The 21,577-nt window shown below is 31.7% G+C and overlaps 1 protein-coding gene across 1 annotated transcript in view; it reads left to right on the forward strand.

Moving 5' to 3' along the window:
- Positions 1-7,947: 7,947 nt before the first annotated feature.
- fdl (beta acetylhexosaminidase fused lobes) overlaps positions 7,948-21,577 on the forward strand; it is a 49,477-nt gene continuing 35,847 nt past the window's right edge. The window contains exon 1 of the mRNA XM_088229223.1: positions 7,948-8,008. The gene's annotated coding sequence lies outside the window, so the exon portion shown is untranslated. The remainder of the gene's footprint in view (positions 8,009-21,577) is intronic.

Genomic DNA, 21,577 nt, shown 5'->3' on the forward strand with positions numbered 1-21,577 from the left:
CCCAATGGTGTAAAGGGCACTACATTGGTACACCGATCGCAGCGTATCTTGATAATTTTATTGTTATATGAAGGTAAGATGATCAGTCTTACGCTTCAGGTACCAGTCCAGCTACTATAAAATATTCTAGTGTGAAAACACCCTTTTAAATAAATATTTCAAATCAACCATGCCGAGGATCAAACTTGAGACATCTTGAGTGGTAGGCAAACGCGCTGAATATTACACCCCGAGGCTGACAGAGTCCGAGAACCCTTTCAATACCCATTTACCGCTCTGTTTTTTTGTATTCTTTTTCACAGTAGTAGCTGTTTAATTATGGAATAATCTACCCACTAATGTCAGAGACGATTCACAGTCAAATTACGTGTGAAATGTTACCTCCTGAATATTTGAGTTTTTTTAATTTCTTCTCGCCCTTTCCTCCCCTCTTTACCCCTTTTCTCTTCATAGTATAGTGCAGATATTAGTCAGTTTTAATAACTAAAAATAAAATTTATATAAATGTTTTTTTTTTTGTTTTCTAATGAATATATTTTTAACCTACAACATGTTTATATACCTCAAATTGAACGGTTTGGGTATGTGAGAAGAAATTATCCTAAGACAATATGCAAGCCCTTGCATATGTATGTAAAATTCATAGTAGTTGCTTTTAATTGAACTAAATCTGTTCCCATTTAGATACTTTTAACACAAAATATTACGACTTCTAAAAAACCCCATTTGAAAACTTTAAAATAAATTGTTTATCACTGCATAATTAATTCACGTATTTTTTAATGTTTTTTTTATTAAGATAAGTGAATTTTTAATTTTAATTTGATGGAACATAGAGTAAAAACATTTTTGAGAAGGCAATATGGAAGTCTAAGCATTTAGAGGGCTTGTTATCGGCTGGTTTAAGTGGCCTCTTTACACACTGTGTAACATTCACCATTCTGCCTATGTTTGAACATCCAAATTTCCTCAACTTTTCTATCTGTTGTCTTTCGTCAAGTAAAATAGCTTAACCTTCATCATGTGGGTGAGATTCATACAGCTGAACTAATGCACATTTTTTTTTTTACATTTACATTTTTTTTTTTGCACCACAACAGGCCAGGAGGCCTAATTACAGTGGTGAGTTACATTACAAGACACCCAGGCTTGAGAAAAATCACTTTTTTTTTTTTGTGTTTCACCGGGAATTGAACCCGGAACCTTCCGTGCGTGAGTCTAGCGTCTTGACCACTACACCACGGAGGCCGCACATACTAGGCAACGGCTGACAACAATCTTCCAATATTTATTCTTCGTTAATCCAACAATTTTTTGAGTATGGCCAAATATTTGCAGACAGGCTGGATTTTCTACCTAGGGAGTTTTTCTAAATTTGTTGCAACAAGGAGGCGTTGTCTAGTTGGTGAATTGGTTCATCCGGATGAATCTCACCCACATGATAAAGGTTTTATCTCTTTTACTTCACAAAAGTCAACAAGTGGAAGAGTTGACGAAATGTGGAAGTTAAAAACATTGGCAGAATGGTGAATGTTACACGGGGTCTAAATTGACCACATAAACCAGCTGATGAAAGGTCATAAGTCCTGTAAATGCCTAGACTTCCATATTTCCTCCGTTTGTTTTTTATACCTGTTGCAACAAATTTAGATCGGAAAAACTCCCTAGGTAGGAAGTTCAGCCTGTCTGCAAACATTTGGACACACGCAAGACGTTGTTGATATATTGAAAATTCCCCTTCCTCCCTTCTACCGTCACACTTCCTCGTCCACAACCTTCTTGCAGTGCTTTTTTCCTTTCTTGTATATTATTTTATATTTTATTTTTATTGTGTGACGTTTTCTATTATTATATACATTTATTTTTTAAACTTTGAATAAATGCTGACATACACAAACATAACACCAGACAACAACAGCACTATCATATTGAAAAAGTCAAAAATACTACATAATGGACTTAAACACTACAACAACTTACCTTACTACTTGAAAACTTTTACTGGAGACAAATTTAAAATCAATATGAAAAAGCACATGATGACTGAACTAACTAGACTAGACGAGACATAAAAGGACTAGACAAAATTAAATTTATAATGTAACCCTAACGGGTTTTTTATAATTGTAAATAAATAAATGAATAAAAAATGTGCAAACCTATTTATTTTTCTATAGTTGTATTAGTTTTTCTAACATACACTTTTTTTTTCTAATTTTAAAATAAAGTAAACTAATCGCTTTGAAAGCGATTTATGCATTCAGTTATTAGGAACACATTAGTTTTTTTTTCAACTTTAAATAGGTAACAAAGTTCAAATGGGTCTATAGAAATATTTGAAAAGCACTTGTTGATTTTGAAATCTTTAATGGCACTTTTTATCAATTATATAATCAAATATTTAATTAAGTAGAATTGTGTTAACTTGTACGCGTAAAGTACTAATTAAAAATTAAAATAAATTTATTCATTTAAAAATAATAAACAACTTATTTTTTTACTTATTTGAACATGATTTTACTACATAATAAAATTAATGAACAATATCTCAACTTAACGAATTACGGTTATTTATATGTCGTATGATGTTTTGTTTATTGTTTGTGTTTATTGTTAATGAATAAAAAATATTTTACGTCTACGATGTCGATGATTTAACTCGAAACTGTTTCACCATAGGCAAACGCGCTGAGCGTTTGACCACGATGCAAGCAAAAGAAGTAATATATACACACCATTTCATTTGCGGCCTGAGAAACTTATATTTTTTTAAGTTAATTTATTTTTTCAAAATTTATTTATATTTTTACAACTCACCTTAAATTTCTTTGGAGAACAAAAAGTAAGTAATCGAAATTGAAAACAAAGATTTATAAAAAATATCTACAAAGAGAATTATTAAGTAATACAATACTTAATAAACCATAAAACTTTTGATTAAAGAACGTTCATAGTTAGACAATTTTTCTGTACTTCTGTCTTCAAAATCAAAAATCACAAAATCTTTCAAAAATATATCGCGAATCGATTATTTTAATTTTGAACAGAATGGTATACACGTCTAAGCCCGACGAGACCACGCGGGAAACTGAATATTTGTACGAGAAGCTGAAATTACTACCTCCTGAAAATAGATGTTTTTATTGCAAACTTTGTTCTGAAATTTTCAGTGCGCATGCGAAAAGCTTTTACGGGAAGCTTTGACTTTATGGATGCATTATTTTTTAACTCTATTTAGTCTTAAATATAAATATATGTATATATATATATGCACATTTACGTATTGAAAATACGTTTTTGACAGTAGTCTGATAAAAAGTAGGGAACACTTACAATATAGCCATTTTTAAATTGAGTAAAAATAGTGAATGATAAAAAAAAAATTTTTCAAGGTGTTTTTGATGAACAAAACACAGAAAAATTTTATGGTACCAAAATATAGTTACCTTTCGACAGGCCGATAACGTTTCTTGATACTATGAAATAAAATAATAAATTTATTGTTTTTATTTATTTGTGTTCTTTAATCATTTGAAAAATCATGCTTACATACTTTGTAATTAAACGAGTACCAGTGTACGAGCCTTAGTTTATTCTAAAAGCTTCCCACTGTATTCGGGGCCAGGGGTATTTTTAACTCAATTCACCACACGAGGGGGATGAAATTCGTCCTGCTGAAAATAATGCTTCATATTTATAGTAATGTTTTACCATAATGCGTATGCATCGTTATATTTTTGTTAAACGGATAGATTTTACTATTTGAATGTCAAAGGATAACCGCTATGAATTGAAACTTAAAAATAACACTAAATTTAATATAACGGTTTATAATTAAAAATCTTTTACCATTTTCAATATGGTAATTATTAAAATTAAGGACCAATTTCTCAAAGCGAAACATCTAAAAAAAGTTAAATTTTTAGAAGAAGATTTGTTATGATAAAAAAATAACTGTTTTACTAAAATTTTAACAAAACAAAAAAAAAATATACGGAATTTCTACATCCCAACTCGTAATCTGGAAATCAATAATATAAGAAAAGTGGAACTATTCATTTGAAAAATCTAAACTTTCCAAATTTCACAAAAATTATATACTTACATATTTTGTTATTTTTTTTTTTTTTAAATTGGTTGTGTTAGGAATATAACATGAGTTTACTTTTACCTGAAATAATTATAAACGTTTTTTTGTTATATTACACTTGCCAACATATACATACTATGTAAAGGTGTGTGATTTCTAAAATGTTTTCATTTTATTTCACAATCAAATGATAATTCAATCAAAAAAGATTCACTATAACTTTGCACACATATCGTTTATCTAAAATCTTATTTCACCAATTGATATTTTATATTGAAGAATCGATTTCCATCTCAAATAGTTTTTATAAATATTCCGCTTTTTAAAAGTATATAAGCCGTTAAAAAGTCTTATTTTCTTTATTTACTATGTTTACAAACAATGAAAAAAAAACGATAAATATTCACGTAGAAAAAGACATTACATACTTTTTTTTAATTCATGCTAACGTTTGCGGAAATTCAAAATACCAAAACATATATTGTTATATAAACTAGTAATATTGTAAGTGATGAAAATAAAATTAAACTGATAACATAAGTATGAAAACTTATCTTGTAAACATTTCTTCAACCTAAATCTGCCTTCAAAACTATATCAAGCGGAATGTTTTCAACACTTTTAGAAAATTTGCGTATTTATGAATGGAAAAACGATTAATTATTATTGAACAAATATATGTGAAATATTTTTGGGTTTCTACAGTTATGGTCATTAAGAACACCTATTTTTTAAAACTCAATCCAAGCTTTACAATTTACCCTTAACCCTCTGATTTCTGAACTTAGATTTTTTCCTGTTTTTAACGGTTTATGTTATTTATAATAAAATATGTATAAAACAGCTTTATTTTAACCACTTTTTTTCTCTACCAACCGGCTTCTACACTACACAAGATTTTTTATCAAGGTATACTTGACATATGAATTTCATCATATTTTATTTTTTCACATGTGATTTCTAAATGTTACATCGATACGTATGGAGCCATGTTAGGGAATGTTCAAACATTGGCAGAATGGTGAATGTTACACAATGTGTAAAGTGGCCACTTAAACCAGCCAATGACAGGTCATAAGCCCTGTAAATGCCTAGACTTCCATATTTCCTTCTCAAAAATGTTTTCCCTCTGCTGAAATAAATTTAAATATGAATAACTCCCTAGGGAGGAAATCCAGCCAGTCTGCAAGAATTTGGACATACTCAAACATTGTTAAATTTTTAAAATTAAAATTTTTTATTTACTAAATTTTTTATTTATATTTCATGCCATTTAAACAATATAAGTATTATTTAATTTTTGTCAGCCTCGTGGTGTAATAGTCAACGCGTTAGCCTGCTATGCAAGAGGTCTCAAATACAACATTTTACTTTCCAAATCCGATTATTACAAAAATACTAGTTTATAATTTTAAAAATAAGAGAGATATATCAAGTCTTGTGTCCTATGTCGACTAGTGTGACATCACAGCCACACAAGAGTTAATACAATACAATACATTCTGCAAGACTAACAGTACTGCTCGGAAAACGGCCGCCTAGATTCATGCAGTGCATTCACACCATGGAGACAAGAAGAATAGAGGAACGTGGCCTATAAAGAGACTACAGAGCGTGTGTTCACAACGCTCAGTCAGCCCAAACATTTAGCCCAAACAGTTAGCTCAACAAGTAAGCTCAACGCGGTCACTCAGTTCCGGGATGTAGTTCAAGTGCAGCTGGTTCAACTCCCCATCACCGTAACACTCAAACAATCAAACACCTTGTCTCTTCTGTCCATCACCAACCGGGGGTAGGACCCAACCACAACAACCAGTTTGATCCTGCACATAGATAAAACAGTTTGAATAATCTTCTTTTAGTATTCTGTTCGCTTCATTCCTATTTTCTCAATGTACATGGGTTAAAGAATTTCACCTTTCCACTGTCAATATTTTTACCCCAAAACTCCGCCATAGATAGTCATGTGAATTTTCGAGACAATCTTTCAGACGAGTAAACCCAATTATATTTCTAGGACCAAAGATGATAAAATTTCATTTCGTTTCAGGGACAGATGGACCTTCAGATCTAAATTGAGTACTCTTTTGTATTATTAAAAGTTGTTTATATATAACTAACCTTTAACGGTGTTTTAAAAGGTCACTACTGATTTTTTAAGAGAAAAATATTTTTGGAAATAACAGCTTTCTAGGAATCTCAAATAACGGATAAAAAATCCTACTCTAAACTAATTGATATTAAAAAATATATAATTCTTTATTGAAGTTAATTTTTTAGAGGTAAAACAATAAATAAATATACAGAAATTGAGAAAAATATTTGAACAATTTTTAATTTGATTTTTAACCTTTTTGGGAGGGAAGGATTACGGGATTCTAAGCATTTGTTGAAAAATCATTGTACAAAATTACCTATCGACTTTCTACCGGTTTTGATACGTCCCGACACTTTAACAGATTATTAATTTACACTAACCTGCAGATCTCACTATACACCCTTATCATGGTACTTGTAAAAAAACTTTTACTATGGTAAAGGTATAGTAGTATTTGTATGCTAGTGTAGTTAGTGTCCTGACGAAGAGACAGGTACGTCCAAATAGAAAATATAAATTGATATAGAAAAGTCAGTAAGTGGTTATGTACAATTATTAAGTAACGTTAATTGAAATGTTTTTAATATTGGTAAATATAGGTATATATATATGACTATTTACAAACTCTGAAACCAGTATCTACTGTTTAGCAAAGATTTGATTTAAAATGTATTTTTATTTTATTTTATTTTTTTCAGAAAACATACAGTCATACATAAAAAGTATTAAAAACTACATGTTTTTAACATAAACAGACCGATTAAGTTTTCATAAATTATGCAACAGATATAAACATTAAATGTGACAAAAAAATCAAATAAATTAGAATTTCAAGTGAGAAAATAAAAATTGTTAATATTTGCGTTTTCCATGGAGGTAATAAATTAAAATAAATAAAAATACCGAATGTACACTCCAAGCCATCCACGCACACACATGAACGCACATATAAAACATACACAAACATATACATTACATGCGGCACATATACATAGCATAAACCACTCAAGATGCACATTCAGCAACTATCCCAAATAATCGACCCCATGAAGAAATTTTCTTTACAAATGCAACGTGCAGTTAAATATATATGTGCATGGGTTTATTAATGGTCAGTGCGTATACCTATCATCCAAGAGGTCTCCGGTTCGTACCTTGTCAGGTCCCCCCAAAGTGGCGATCACTACAGCGAAAGCATCTTGGTCCTGCGTTATTCTTATATTCCGCAGCCAGGACAACTGCTTATTTAATGTACTCGCCATAGTGATTCCCGGGAAAAGATGACCAGAGAGGTTTCCCGTTGCCTTCTTTAGTGGATTTTTCTGTCGGAGTTTCCTTTCCTTAGCAGGTTGGTTCTGGTTTGGAGGCGCCAGAAACTCGCCTTTCATCCTCTCGTTATCTGCTGTGATCACACCGTCATGAGTGTAATCCCATTGTCCGGGGTTCACGAAGTGGACGCTAACAAGTTGGACTAGTCAGTAGTGTTGCCGGTGGCATGCAACTGGACGTTCGCAGCATTTTATAGAATTACATCCTCCAGAAAAATGTGATTAACTACGACCCTACTGACAGTTCGAACTCCGAGTGTCGACTAAAAATGGGCAAACGTTTATATTACCTCAGCAAATAATAATGATTAAAAAATATTTTGAAATAGTTTAATTTCGCTGTAGTGAAATAAGGTTTTTACGAATACATCAAAACAAAATAAACTCCAAAAAAAGCTTAACTTATTTATTGATTTTTTTCTTTCTTTCAGTATTCTAAACCGTGCTAAACTTCAGAATTGCCTTCCTGGGACTCCCAATATTGAAATGACTGTAAGTATTTTTTTTATAAATTATAAAAATATCGTCAAGAAAAAAAAAACGTTTGAAACATGATTTAACAAATAATGTTAGTAATTTTACTATCAGAATTCCTTTTTTATTATTTTTTTTTATTCATTTTTTTCAAAAATATTTACAACAAAATAGTATTTAACTAAAGTCCTGCTGAGTTGCATACATACAACTCGTCAGCATTTTCTTATAAATTGCATCGATTATTCACACTTAACCTACAACAACAATAATTTTACTTGAAAAATGTTACATATTACATTATCAAAAATTAAAAACAATCACTGTTACAAAAAACTTTCCTCTGCTAACCATAATTTGAGCAATCGTCTCACTCCTGTATTTAACTCAGTAATTTTAATATTCTTTGGTAACATGTTAAATATTTTAATTATACTGTATTGTAGTGTCCTTTTGCCATATTTATTGCAATGTCTGCAATGCAATGAACAACTAGCTCTAGTACAGCCATACTAGTAAACCTGGTGTTGATTTCATAGTCCCTGGACTGGTATCTAAAGCGTAAGAACCTATCATTTTACCTTTAAATAACAAAAATGATCAAGAAACGCTGCAATTGGTGTGCCAATGCATTGCCATATGCACCGTTAGGTGCGTAAAGGGAATTTTGATTTTTATTCTTGACGTATGTTTTTTTTTATAGTATTTTATTGATGACATATTTAGGCATTCGATTGTTAAATTTAAAAAATATAAAAATAAGAATATTATATATCAGTTTCTTATTTTATACAAATAAGTGCATATATGGTGAGGCGCGGTAGCGCATCCGTATATAAATATATTTTAAGCTAAAGAGTCAAACCTTAATATAAAACCTCAAACTACCTTTAAAAATAGGTTTAAAAATATTTGAAAATTTTACTTTACTCATATCATATTAATTTATTTGTTAAAAAAGCCATTTTGATTTTCACACACAATGCAGATGGCGTTTTAAATGTTCAAAAACTCCATATAAAAAAAAAAAAACATTTAGTTCGATTCCCGACATGGTTGATATGAAATATTTATTTTAAAGGGTGTCTTCACACCAGAATATTTCATGGTTTCTGGACTGGTACCTGAAGCATAAGACTGATCCCTTCATGTATTTGACTGCGATTCATGTACCAATGCAGTGCCGTATGCTCTATTAAGTAAGCATATAATTGTTATATTCTGTCACCTCCGACTGGGTAGGAGCTCCCATGCATCTGCAAGCTTCAAATCATGTATTGGGGTGCGTGCGCATCGGGATCACACAAATTCATTGATAATAAAAGTTATAAGTGCATAAGTCCCGACGAGAGACGTAAAATAATTCCTTGCTTTAGCATTTATATTATTATGACACATTTTGCTTCTAGGGTAAATGCGCTAATTAAAAACTATTCTGAATGCAAACTCCGTAGTTTGTTTTATGCCATTTATTGAAATTTATTACCATTAGTTGTAATTTATAAACTTTTGGCTAAGTTTCCACATTAAATCTTCTAGATGTTTCGGTCGTGAGGCAAAAGAGTTCACAAAACATTTTAATGAGTTAGAGCCAGTTAAAAAGCGTTGTTCTATGGTCATATTTTCATGGAGTTTATCTTATACATTTGTGAGAAAGGCAACAGTTTTCCCACCACATACTGCATACCGCATCTGAGGACATAAGTCTCATTGGTGGTGCCCACATACATATAAAAGCTGCTCGAAGGAGCTTTCTGTAATCTTGGAGCCTTAGCATATTTGTGCTGAAAGAAGGTAATCCAGAAATACATTAAAAGAGGGAAGTGACTGAGATTAAATTGATTGGATCTGAATTGAACGTATTTATGCAGAACGCGGCCATTCAGCAATTTTGAAAAAATGTGATATTGGTGTTATCAGGTGCAGTAAGGTCAACTATATGTTCTGCTAAAAACAATCAGGCTGTTTTCATACAAAACAATGTAATAATCACCATCTAAAAATAGTGTTGATCTCTAAAATGGCATTTCTCAATTAGCAGAAAACACCCACAGCTGTAGAAAAATCTTACAGTACTTTAAAACTACTACTTCAACTGGTCAAATATGTAATTATATCCATGTTTAAAATGTTTAAAAAAACTTATCTATTAATTGTTTTCATTTTTCGAAGTCAAAAATATTCCAAATGTTGTATCCACAATTCCTCTTTCTTCTCTAACTCATAAAGTGTCCATGCGGCTCGACTGTGGAATCATCTTCCATCCACCATCAAAGATGTTACTACATTATCTCTGTTTAAATCACGTCTGAAGAAACATCTCCTTTCTCTTCCTTAATCAGTCCCCCTTTCCTCCTTTGCTCCTTTCCTCTTTTCTCTTTTTTTCCCTTTTCCCATTGTGTAATAATTTTGATTTAAGGTAGTTTATTACGTTTATATCTATTTTAATATATCTTCATATTTTTTTATATTTTCTGTAACTTGAATTATAAAAATAAAACTTTTATTTTATTGGTTGGTTGGAAGAAATGCCATTTTGCAATAAGCCCGCCAATGTACAAATAACATTATGTACAAAAAGTTAAATAAATAAATAAATAGAGATTTGATTATTCATTGTTTTCACAAAAGTACTATTATCTCAATTTCACTTTTCTACTTTTACATGGCTAACTGCTTTCTGCATAAAACTGTTTGAAATGTAATTTATTTTTTGCAATTTTAAATTTTTAAGGGTGTATAAAATACTGTCGAGTAAAAAAATTTTTTTTTGGATGGTAGTATAAAAAATATTTTTGAATTCCCGCGAAGCGGTTCATTGCATTGGCCACACTCCTTATACGTCACGATTCTGTTAAATTTTTAACTTTGTTTGTGACCGTTTAAATTGAAATATATCATCGTAACCAATCTCGACGTCAGAATTGTCGAGGTCAAGCATGTCGCGTTTTTAAGACATCTTTTTAACATATTTGTTTTCGAAATTATGTATGAAAACATTTCTCCCCAATATTCATATGGATTTCAAAAATACAATTATTTTTTTGAAATCCAATTCACTTGTTTTTATCGGTATTTGTAGTACGTGATATTTCCCTATTGCCAATATTCTTCCCTTCAATGCGACATTTGGTCAAGTGGCTTAAACCAGCCAATGACAGGTTATAAGCCCTGTTAATGCCTAGGCTTCTATATTCCCTTCTCAAAAATGTTTACCCTCTCTGTTGCAACAAATGTTGAACAATGTTTTGAGTATGTCCAAATGCTTGTAGACAGGCTGAATTTCCTCCCAAAGGAGAAAATGAAATTCCTAATTTGGATCTAAATTGCTCCCTAGGAAGGAAATCCAGCCTATCTTCAAGCATTTGGACATACTCAAAACATTGTTGATTAAGAGATAGTCTATTAGAAATAAGACATCGATTGTTATATAAAGATATCTATTTTTTTTAAATATCGGTTAATCTCACGTTTATTAACTCTTGTGTGGCTGTGATGTCAAACTAGTTGACATAGGACACAAAACTTGATTTCTCTTATTTTTTCAAATGGTGAATTCGTATTTTTTGTAATCTTCAAATGGACATTTTTACATCCGGTTCGAAAAGTAAAATTTGTATAACCATACTAAATGTTAATCCAAAAAATATTTATTCTTGCTACGCAAAGAATGAATGTCCGCTAATTCAGCAACACATCTATACCTATACAGATACCTTATACAAGAGAAAGCACGAAGATAGAAGTCATAACAAGGAAGACAGAGATGCTTTTCTGCGGCAGGTGTTGTATAAAACAGATTCAGTCTTCAGTCAGTTGATGACAGTGATGGGGGACGCACGCGCGTAACATGAGCAGCGTATTTGTGATTATTTATTTATTTTGCTATACAGGGGTATATTATATGTTAATTTTTGCATAAATTATGGAAAAGGAATTATTAAACAGTAGGTTTGTCTCCATGTTTTTTTTTCAAACGTCTGAACTTTAGAATATTTCCGTCTTTTACTAGTGGTAACACGATGTTACATCACCGCGCGCAAAAGGATTATTTACCACAGTCTTTTGAGAGTTAATAACGCAATGTTTTCTTATTTGTGAAATGGTTATACATATACTACAAATGTATTTTTACAGATTCATTATCACCATAGTCCTTAAAATATAGCTTGATTAGAGACAGCTGTCAAACTGATTTCATTAGTGATGGGAAATTACTGATCACTGATCAAATCGATTTTATCAGTTATTTCATGCAATCGTGAAACTCTGTTTCCAAAAATTGATATAAAAAACGCAAAAACAAGCTTACTATAGTGTGTTTAAGACAATTATTTACGAAAAAATAATACATTTATACTTTTTTCATGAACAAAATCAAATGAATTATTTTTTTATTCGATCAATTTACATTGATCAATTTTCTCATCTCTAACGTTTTTGCAAAATTATGTAACCTTGTAAGAACGTCGTTAATAATAAGGTTTAGTTTTTTTTTTAGTTTGAAATCTGATTTTATATATTAATGTTGTTTTCAGTTTCATGTTTCAAGCATTGTATTGAAAAAAAAAATTAACACTCCAGATACAAATGATTTTTCGTGTGTCAATATAAATAACTCATTTGACGTTACTACAAAGTCATATCGTCACTTTTTCTGACAACTGTCATTCTAATCATGTTACATTTAAAGGACTATAGACGAAATTGCCTTATTTGAACTTATCGAACAATATATAGGCTTCAGATAGTTTGATGGGGGTGGGAAGTGTTCCCAGTCGCCTCCCCCCAATAAATATGAAATGGTCCAGATTTAGTTGAGCGCTTCGCTTCTAGATTAAGTTAAGTCTGGTATAGAGATGGGATGATAAACAGAGGGCGGCGTACAGGCGGCAAGCGCTTCTCGTTCTCTCGCCGATAGACAAAAGAAGGAGAAAGCGGGACGGACAAACAGCCAGATGCTCATAAATATATACATTTTAAGTACCTAAGTCTGTGCCTCGTCTTCTGATTCAATTTTCCATTGAAAATGTCAAGATAAATGTGGCATTTTAAAAGTACCCAAAGTAACCTTGCTATTTTAGTCGTACTTGAAAATGTGTTCAAAGTTTATTTTTGGAACGGTAACAAATTACTAGCTACACACAGATTCAGTTATTCTTATTCTAAGAGGTGGGAGTCAGTGCTTTTCAAACTCCTGACGTCACTGCGACCTGTGAATATCTATTGTGACAGATCCCTGTGAATAATGAGTACTTACATAATATAAATATTGTTTTTTATTACTTTTTAATTATTATTTTTTTACATATTTTTTAATTGGGATTTTAGGCCGGCGCGTTCTTATTAAGTTTTTTTTCTTTGTTTCCTCATTAGGGTTTAAAAAAAAAAACAGATATTTTTTTTATAATCATTGATCAATAAGTCCACTTATACTCATTACACACTCTCGCATGCACACAATACTCATTGATCAATAAGTCCACTTATATTTACAACACACTCTCGCATGCACACACTACTCACACATTCATACACATATACACACAACTCACACACCCCAAATATATATACTCACCCTAACTAACATGTACAACAATAATTATTAATGTCGTAATAAAACTTTCTTTTTCAGACAATTCTTTCTCTGTTTTTGATGTGTATTATTATTATCTTATCTCTTTCTGATATTAATTTATCAAATATTTTTGTGTACTATATTATGTGTATTATACTATTTTCACATATATACTTACTGTTAACTAATTTTCATTATTTGTTTTTAACAATAATTTGTTGATACCATTTTTTTTATACTTATAAGTATATAAAAATTTATTTATTTTTGTTTGAATTCTTTACAAGTTATTTACAATTTGCTTTTTAATTCAATTACTTTTCTTATATCCATTTATTTTTTTTTTCTTTTTTACTATGTAAAGTTTTACTTTTTATTTTGCATGGCAGTATGCTTCTTATTGTTTCTACATGTACACAAAAAAGCGTTGTTTATCTTTTAAATTTTTACGCTCTATGTTTGTACTTACCTGTATATTTTTTGTAAATGCCCCTTGGGCGTATTGTAAAATTAAATAAATAGAAAAAAATAGAAATAAAAAAAATAATAAAACGTATACATTAAATAAGAGTACGCATCGTTTTTTATTTGTTATTTTATTGTGACTAAAATTACTAAAATTTATTGATATACATTTAAAAAAACTTGTTGCCACTACGAGACTTTATTAATAATCTAGTAAAATATAATTTTTCTTTTGTGACGATTGGTGTTGGTATTTTTTTTTTACAGGACCTCGACTCACATATTTTAAACGTGTTATGATTCATATCATTAATTGTAGTGCTTTCGCACTTATAGATTATGCAGACAGGGGATAGTCTAAGCTTATAACCGAGTTGTTCTTTCACTTATTATTGTGTTCACATATAATTAGTGAAAGATGTTTAGTGTTACTATTTTTTATTTTATAAATTGTATTTATACTGTCATATCTTTTACTGTTTGTGAACTGAAAATAAATAACACACACAGCCACATTCAAAACAAAATATAACACCGGGCTTATTCTCTCACAATTTCGTTTCGTTAGTTCGTTCGTTCGTCATATATCCGTCTCATTTTAACGCAATCAAAACCGTATTTCGCTCTCGTTCCCTCTCATACGACACGAATGAATTTACAAAACGAATTTGTTACAGCACAAGGCTATCGGGCAAATAACAATTCTGCGTCTTGAGTCTAAAATGGCCAACGTCGGCTTTTTCTTATCAACATTTTGTAAATGGCTAATGCCAATTTAAAAATACGCATGTTTAAAAGTTTTATTTACACAAACATATGTGGTAGTGTTTTTTTATTAAAAATAATTTAACCTCAATCAGTTCTCAATGGTTCGATTCCTGAAATGGTTTAACAATAATAATCATAGTTTATTAATAAAAATAACAATTAACAATATTTAGAGTTTGTCCAAATTTTTCTAGACAAGGACTGGATTTAACTCCCCGGGGAGCTGTTTATATTAACATATTTCAACAGAGATGAAGAACATTTAAGAGAAGTCCAGGCATCTACAGGGCTTATGACCTGTCAATGGCTGGTTTAAGTGGCCACTTTACACACTGGGTAACATTCATCATTCTGCTTATATTTGAACATCTACATTCCTTCAATTCTTTCATCTGTTAATGTTTGTGAAGTTAAAGAGCTGAAACCTTTATTTATGCGGGTGAGATTCATATAATTGAATTATTTCACCTACATAATAGACAACGCCTGAAAATATTATTTTTTCAATTTCTATACTTCTTCATGGACCAGGTAATTTATCAACAATATTTTGAGTTTGTCCAAATTTTTGTAGACAAGGACTGGATTCAACTCCCTAGGGAGTTGTTTATATTATCATATTACAACAGAGATGAAGAACATTTAAGAGAAGGTAAAATAGAAGTCTAGGCATCTACAGGGCTTATGACCTGTCAATGACTGGTTTAAGTGGCCACTTTACACACTTGTCTACAAAAATTTGGACAAACTCAAAATATTGTTGATAAATTACCTTGTCCATGAAAAAGCATAGAAATTGAAAAAATAATATTTTCATCCTATTATGCCCCATAAGTTATAATTGAGTTAAATAAAATAAAATATGGTTGTTTAAGTTTAATAAAGAATAAGATGTTACGTATCGAATTGAAAATATGGGAAAATTTTCTAAATTTTTGTGTTATATATTCTATGTGTTCTGTTGATTTAGATATATATCAATCATTTTTCCCAAATTTTTTTTAATTTAATTAAATTTATTATTTTTTTTTTTTTTGCACCACAACAGGCCAAGAGGCCCAATTACAGTGGTGAATTACATTACATAACAACCAGGCTTGAGAAAAATCACATTAAATTTTTTTGTGTTCTCACCGGGAATCGAACCCGGAACCTTCCGTGCGCGAGTCAAGCGTCTTGACCACTACACCACGGAGGCCGCCAATATATAATAATAATAATATTTTATATGGTGTACTGATTCAAGTATTTCAGAGTATACTTTTAATTGAAGGTTTTATTTAGGCTGTCCCACTGTGGTTCTACTTAATGATATATATTTTGTTTTATCATTATTGTTATTCAGCCACATTTTTATTATATTGACACCGTTTTGAGTCACAGAATAAGTTCCGTCCTATTTGTCACAAGTAAAAATTAGAACTGTGAGCAGCAGTTCATAAAATATTTATTTCAAAAGGCGTTTTTATAACTAAAATATTTCATAGTTCCTTGACTGGTACTTGAACCGTAAGACTGATCATCTTACCTTCATCTTACAAAAATGATCAAGATATGCTGCGATTGGTGTACCGATGCAGTGCTCTATGCACCATTGATGAAAAATTTGAAGGGATATAGATTCAAATATGGGCAGAATGGCGAATGCCACTTAAACCAGGTCATTAGCCCTAAACTTCTTTAATACCTTCTCTAAAATGTTCTTCATCTCTGTTATAATATGTAAGTATGAATAAAATTTATAAAAAAAACGTTTATCGGTTCTTCTGTACAATAGCAGTGCCCTATGGGTCATTAGGTGCGGAAAGGGAAAAAAATGATGATGAAATAAATGTTATCCTTTAATTCAATAACAAAAAAAATACTATGAAAAAATAAACGTATGTATGTATGTATATCCTAGTACCATTTATTGATCGCCGACAATAAATGCTACTATGGTAGGTTTCTCTAAATTTGAAAACAGTTTTTAATATTAAAAAATAAATATATTTTTAAAACTGTTTAATTTTTGTTTCAGTGATATTTTTTTTCTTCAAAAAGTACAATGAATTAATTCTTACTTAATTGCATTTCTGAAATAAATCAGTGCTTACAACTATGATTTTATTATAATATACCTATACATCAAACTTATTATCCATCAATTCTATAACAATTTAAAAATCTTATTAATTTAAAAATAAAATATGCGTCGTCGTTCGGCATGCAAAACCGCGTTGGTGTCAATTTTTCCAAAACTAAGTTTTTGATATGATTAAATGCTAAATCTGTAAATCCGCGAAAACGCACTTACCGAGAATCCATTAAAATCATTAGATTTTGCACTCATTTTTCAAAAAGCGCTAAGGCAAAATGTGTAAATTAATGCCATTGTAATCGCTTTTAAATGCTTTTAAAAGCGATTAAAAGCGAACAAGAAGATTTGTTCACTAACTATCACTAAATCGGATACTATAAGGCTTTAAAATTTCACATGTATGTATGTTTTCTCAAAATACCCTCAATTTTTTATTAGAATGTTGATGATAACAAATTGTCAAAATGTGTTTAAGTGATTTGATTGCCTGACTCAAATCTAAAATCACTTCATGTCATAAAAAATCACTTGATCTGATAAAAACGGACAAAACGCAAATAGCTTTTTTTTTCTCTAAACGTCCTTTTTTAATCTTTTGATTGAATTGAAAAATTGTTTTCAGGCGTTGCTTAGTATGTGAAATAATTCAGTCAGATGAATCTCTTTACAACGATAAAGGTTTCATCTCTTTAAATTCACTAAAATTAACAAATGGAAGAATTGAAGAAATACGGTTTTTCAAACATAGGCAAAATGGTGAATGTTACACAGCGTGTAAAGTGGCCACTTAAACCAGCCAATGACAGATCATAAGCCCTGTAAATGCCTAGACTTACATATCCCTTATTTAAGGTATTCTCCATCCCTGTTGTAGTTTTTTGTTCTTTTTTAACTCAGGTCACTTTGAAAAATCACTTTTTAATTATGTACAAGATAGAAAATAATACTCAATAAAGAAAAGTATGTTCCGAAAGCCTGGTCTTCAGCATAAATCTTTCTCTTGTGCCCGCTGGATTCTTAAAAATTAATGGGCGCATGTTTAGTTTATTTTCCATTGATTATAATTAATCTTGTGTAATATTTCCGTTTAACAATGTTATCCTCGATGATTATATTATTAATTCGAGGTTGTATTCTTCCTCTTCTGAATATTTAAAGAGCTTTGTTCGTTCATGTGAGATATGTTGATTCCTTTTGGACCGAATTCAGTCTCTGAGGTGAGTAAGAACGATAACATATCTACCTTTTGTATTCCCAAGAGATATCGGTGGATGCCCAAAATTACTGAATTAACTAACGATTGTTGAACAGACAAACATCAACGGAGGTTGAAATTAAATAAATCCTATAAGTTAATTGTTTTACCACTAGAGCCCTTACAGAGCAGATTGAACAAACACCTTGCTAGAATGAACCTTTCCGAAACTTCTAGATGTAGGTTCTGCAATGCAGATGAAGAAACACATACGTATTTAATGTGAATGTGATGTTTTACATCATGAAAGGAGCCTCATCCTCGGGGGACCACCGGTTAAACCTGAGGATGTTAAAGAGCTCGCCCCCTATCTAATAGCCCGATACTTACGGATCTGGGCTTGGGGGGCGAGATTTAGCAAAATGTAAACTCTCGCCTTCCGCACAGTAGCCAGGCTCTTTATAGACCTGGGCTTGGAGCGTGAGAACTATTCGCGGGGGACCCGTCCCAAAAGATCTTCACAGGTCGCAGTGACGTCAGCAGCTTGCATAGCACTAACCCCCACCTCTAAGAATAAGCTTAGGAATAAGTTGATTGTTAAAGTGATGTTATATGTTTGAATCGGGTTGTGGTCCCGTGGCTAGTGTCTCGGACTCACGGATCAAAGATCCGTGGTTCGAATCCTGCTCTACCCCAACTTGGTTCCCATTTTTTAATAGTGAGTTATTTACAACTCGTTGAAAATGGCCCTCAAAATTAAATATTTGCGTAAATTATTAGAACGCAAATATTTATTTTAAAAAAAATAAAAAAAATAAAAAAAGGCGGCCGCTGTCCCTGTGGTGTAGTGGTTAAAGTGAGGATTCCTCACATGCGGGAATAGGGAAATATCACCTACTACGAAATAGATTTAGAAAAAATGATTGTATTTTTAAAATCAATATGGATATTGTGGAGAAATGTTTTCATAATTATTATTTTTTAATATTAAAAAATATGTCTCTACAAAAACACGACATGTTTGGCCTTGATAATTGCGGCGTCGAGGTGTGACTATGTTTTATTTTGATTTAAGCAGTCACAAACAAAGTTACCGGAATTGTGACGTATTAAGGGCGTGGCATTTTTCACGCTACTCATAGCAGCAAATTTTTTTTTTCACTCGACAGTATTTCATAGACCCCAATCAATTTAAAATTGTAAAAAAAATGTTTTTCCCTATTCTGAGTTGGATTCCCGGTTAGATCTTTATAAAAACATGAGATTGTCTTTTTAAGCCTAGAGAAGGAAATATAGAAATCGATGCATTTACAGGTCTTATGATCTGTCATTGACTGGTTGAGGTGGCCACTTTATACACTGTGTAACATTCACTTTTCTGCTATATTTTAAAATCTATATTCGTTCAGTTCACCCATTTGTTGATGTTCGGGAAGTTAAAGCGCTGAAGCTTTTATTGTTGCGGGTGAGTTTCATCTGATTTAATTATTTCACCTACATACTAGGCAACGCCTAAAAATATTTTTCGTATTTTATACTTCTTCTTCAACTAGGTGAATTTATCAACAATATTTTGAGTTTTTCAAAAATTTTGTTGACAAGAACTGGATAACATGACAAATTGAGAAAAACAAAAATATTTAGATAATAAACTCAAAGATATGGAGGAAAAGCAATTTGAATGTATTGAGAAAAACAATATGAAGATAGTAAAAATTCAGCCTCTATAATAATGGACAAAAATCGAGAAAGTTGACAGCTTTAAATACTTGGGAGTTTACATATGTAGCTGAGGATGGAAGCATGCACAAAAAGCTCGTAACCCGCCTAGGAATTGCTGGAGCAACTTTTAACATGATGCATGTTGTCTGGAACTCAAGTTTATATTCGGTCAAAAGGAAATGCTGATTATGTAACTCTTGCCAGTACTCCTATATGGGTGCGAATCTTGGCATCTTACTAAAGCTCAGAATACCAGACATCTGAGTTTAGAGAGTAAGTGCTTGATGAGAATATTAGGCAACAGATGTTTCGATTTTATAACTAACATTGGAGTCCGAGAACGGAAGTAGCAGCCTCCTATAACGGGCGTCTTGAAGATGCGGCGGTGGACCTGGCTTGAGCACGTGCTGCCCATGCCTCAGGAGAACCTAAACCCAAGTGTCCGGTTCTCTGAACCTGCGGGATCACGCCGTCCTGGAAGGCCGTTGATGACGATATTTTCTCTTATTCGGCAGAATCAAGGGGCGCTGGATCGACAAGGGGGGAAGAGAGAGTGCTGTCTGGCGAAAGGGGATCCTGAGGTTGGATTTTAAACGCTCTTGCGGCCATATTATCTCGTGTATTTACATACCTGTTAAAAACCGTGAGGAAAAAAACCTAAATGCAAAAAAATGACAAAAAAAAAAGAAGTAAGTGAAACTTACGTGTGCACATAAATATGTTATATCCTTTATCTTTTATCAAACTTTACTTACCTTTTATAAATAAAATAAAAAATAAAAAATAAAAAATGTATTGTAACCCGCAGAGAAGCCTCGGCTTTGCGGGAACAAAAATAAAATTTGTTTGTTATTTTACTTGTTAAAATAAATAAAAACTTTAAAAAAAAAAAAAAGTTTTCTTATGCGAGCGGTTCAGGATAGCGCCCACAGAATTATTGATATATTTTAGAACAATTTTGAATATGTATATGCCAAAAGAATATAAATTTATCTAAGTGGTTTTTGATATTTGAACCAGATATCTTAATTGACTTTCTAAAATTAGATTAAGAACTAATTAAACTGAAAGTTTCTAAACCTGTATGTGCATTTGGATGTGCGAAATATGAAATGAAATTCTGAAACCGCTTTGTTTCAGTCACCGCGGTTTGCGGTTTGACTGTAAAACGCGGTTTCGCCGACAGGCGGGTTGGTCCAAACGTTATCCAAACTCTGGCAGTTGGTACTCTAAGTGAAACCAAAATGCAGTAACCGACTTATTTATATACCTACCTATAGACGGGGTCCACGTTTATGACGTGTGCGGCAAAAGGTGCTGGCGGGGTCGAAACTGCCCGAAACTGTTAACATATCTTTTACATTTTGATTTTGATTTTTAAACTACTTTCATATAAATCTGTTGCAACAGAGAGGGATAACATTTTAAGAAGGGAATATGGGCATTTGGACTACTCAAAACATTGTTAAATTAACTACATATATTGTAAAAGCAGAAGTATAAAATTGGAAAATTGTTTTCAGCCGATGCCCAGTAGGTGAATTGGTTCAACCGGATGAACCTCACCCACACGATAAAGGTTTCAGCTCTTTTAATTCACAAAAGTCAACAGATGGTAGAGTTGAGGAAATGTGTATGTTCAAACATAGGCAGCTTGAATGCAAAATAAACACTCGGATTGCTGCGACTAATAACCTAGCTGAGCTCCTGAACTGTAATGATACACGAAGAGAGACCGTTCGATTCATTACAGGGACGATCAAGCAGGCTAAGTTATTC

This window comes from Micrasema longulum, unplaced genomic scaffold (genome assembly GCF_059751315.1).
Source record: "Micrasema longulum isolate JH-2025_06_02 unplaced genomic scaffold, ASM5975131v1 h1tg000645l, whole genome shotgun sequence".
In the NCBI taxonomy this organism is placed as follows: domain Eukaryota; kingdom Metazoa; phylum Arthropoda; class Insecta; order Trichoptera; family Brachycentridae; genus Micrasema; species Micrasema longulum.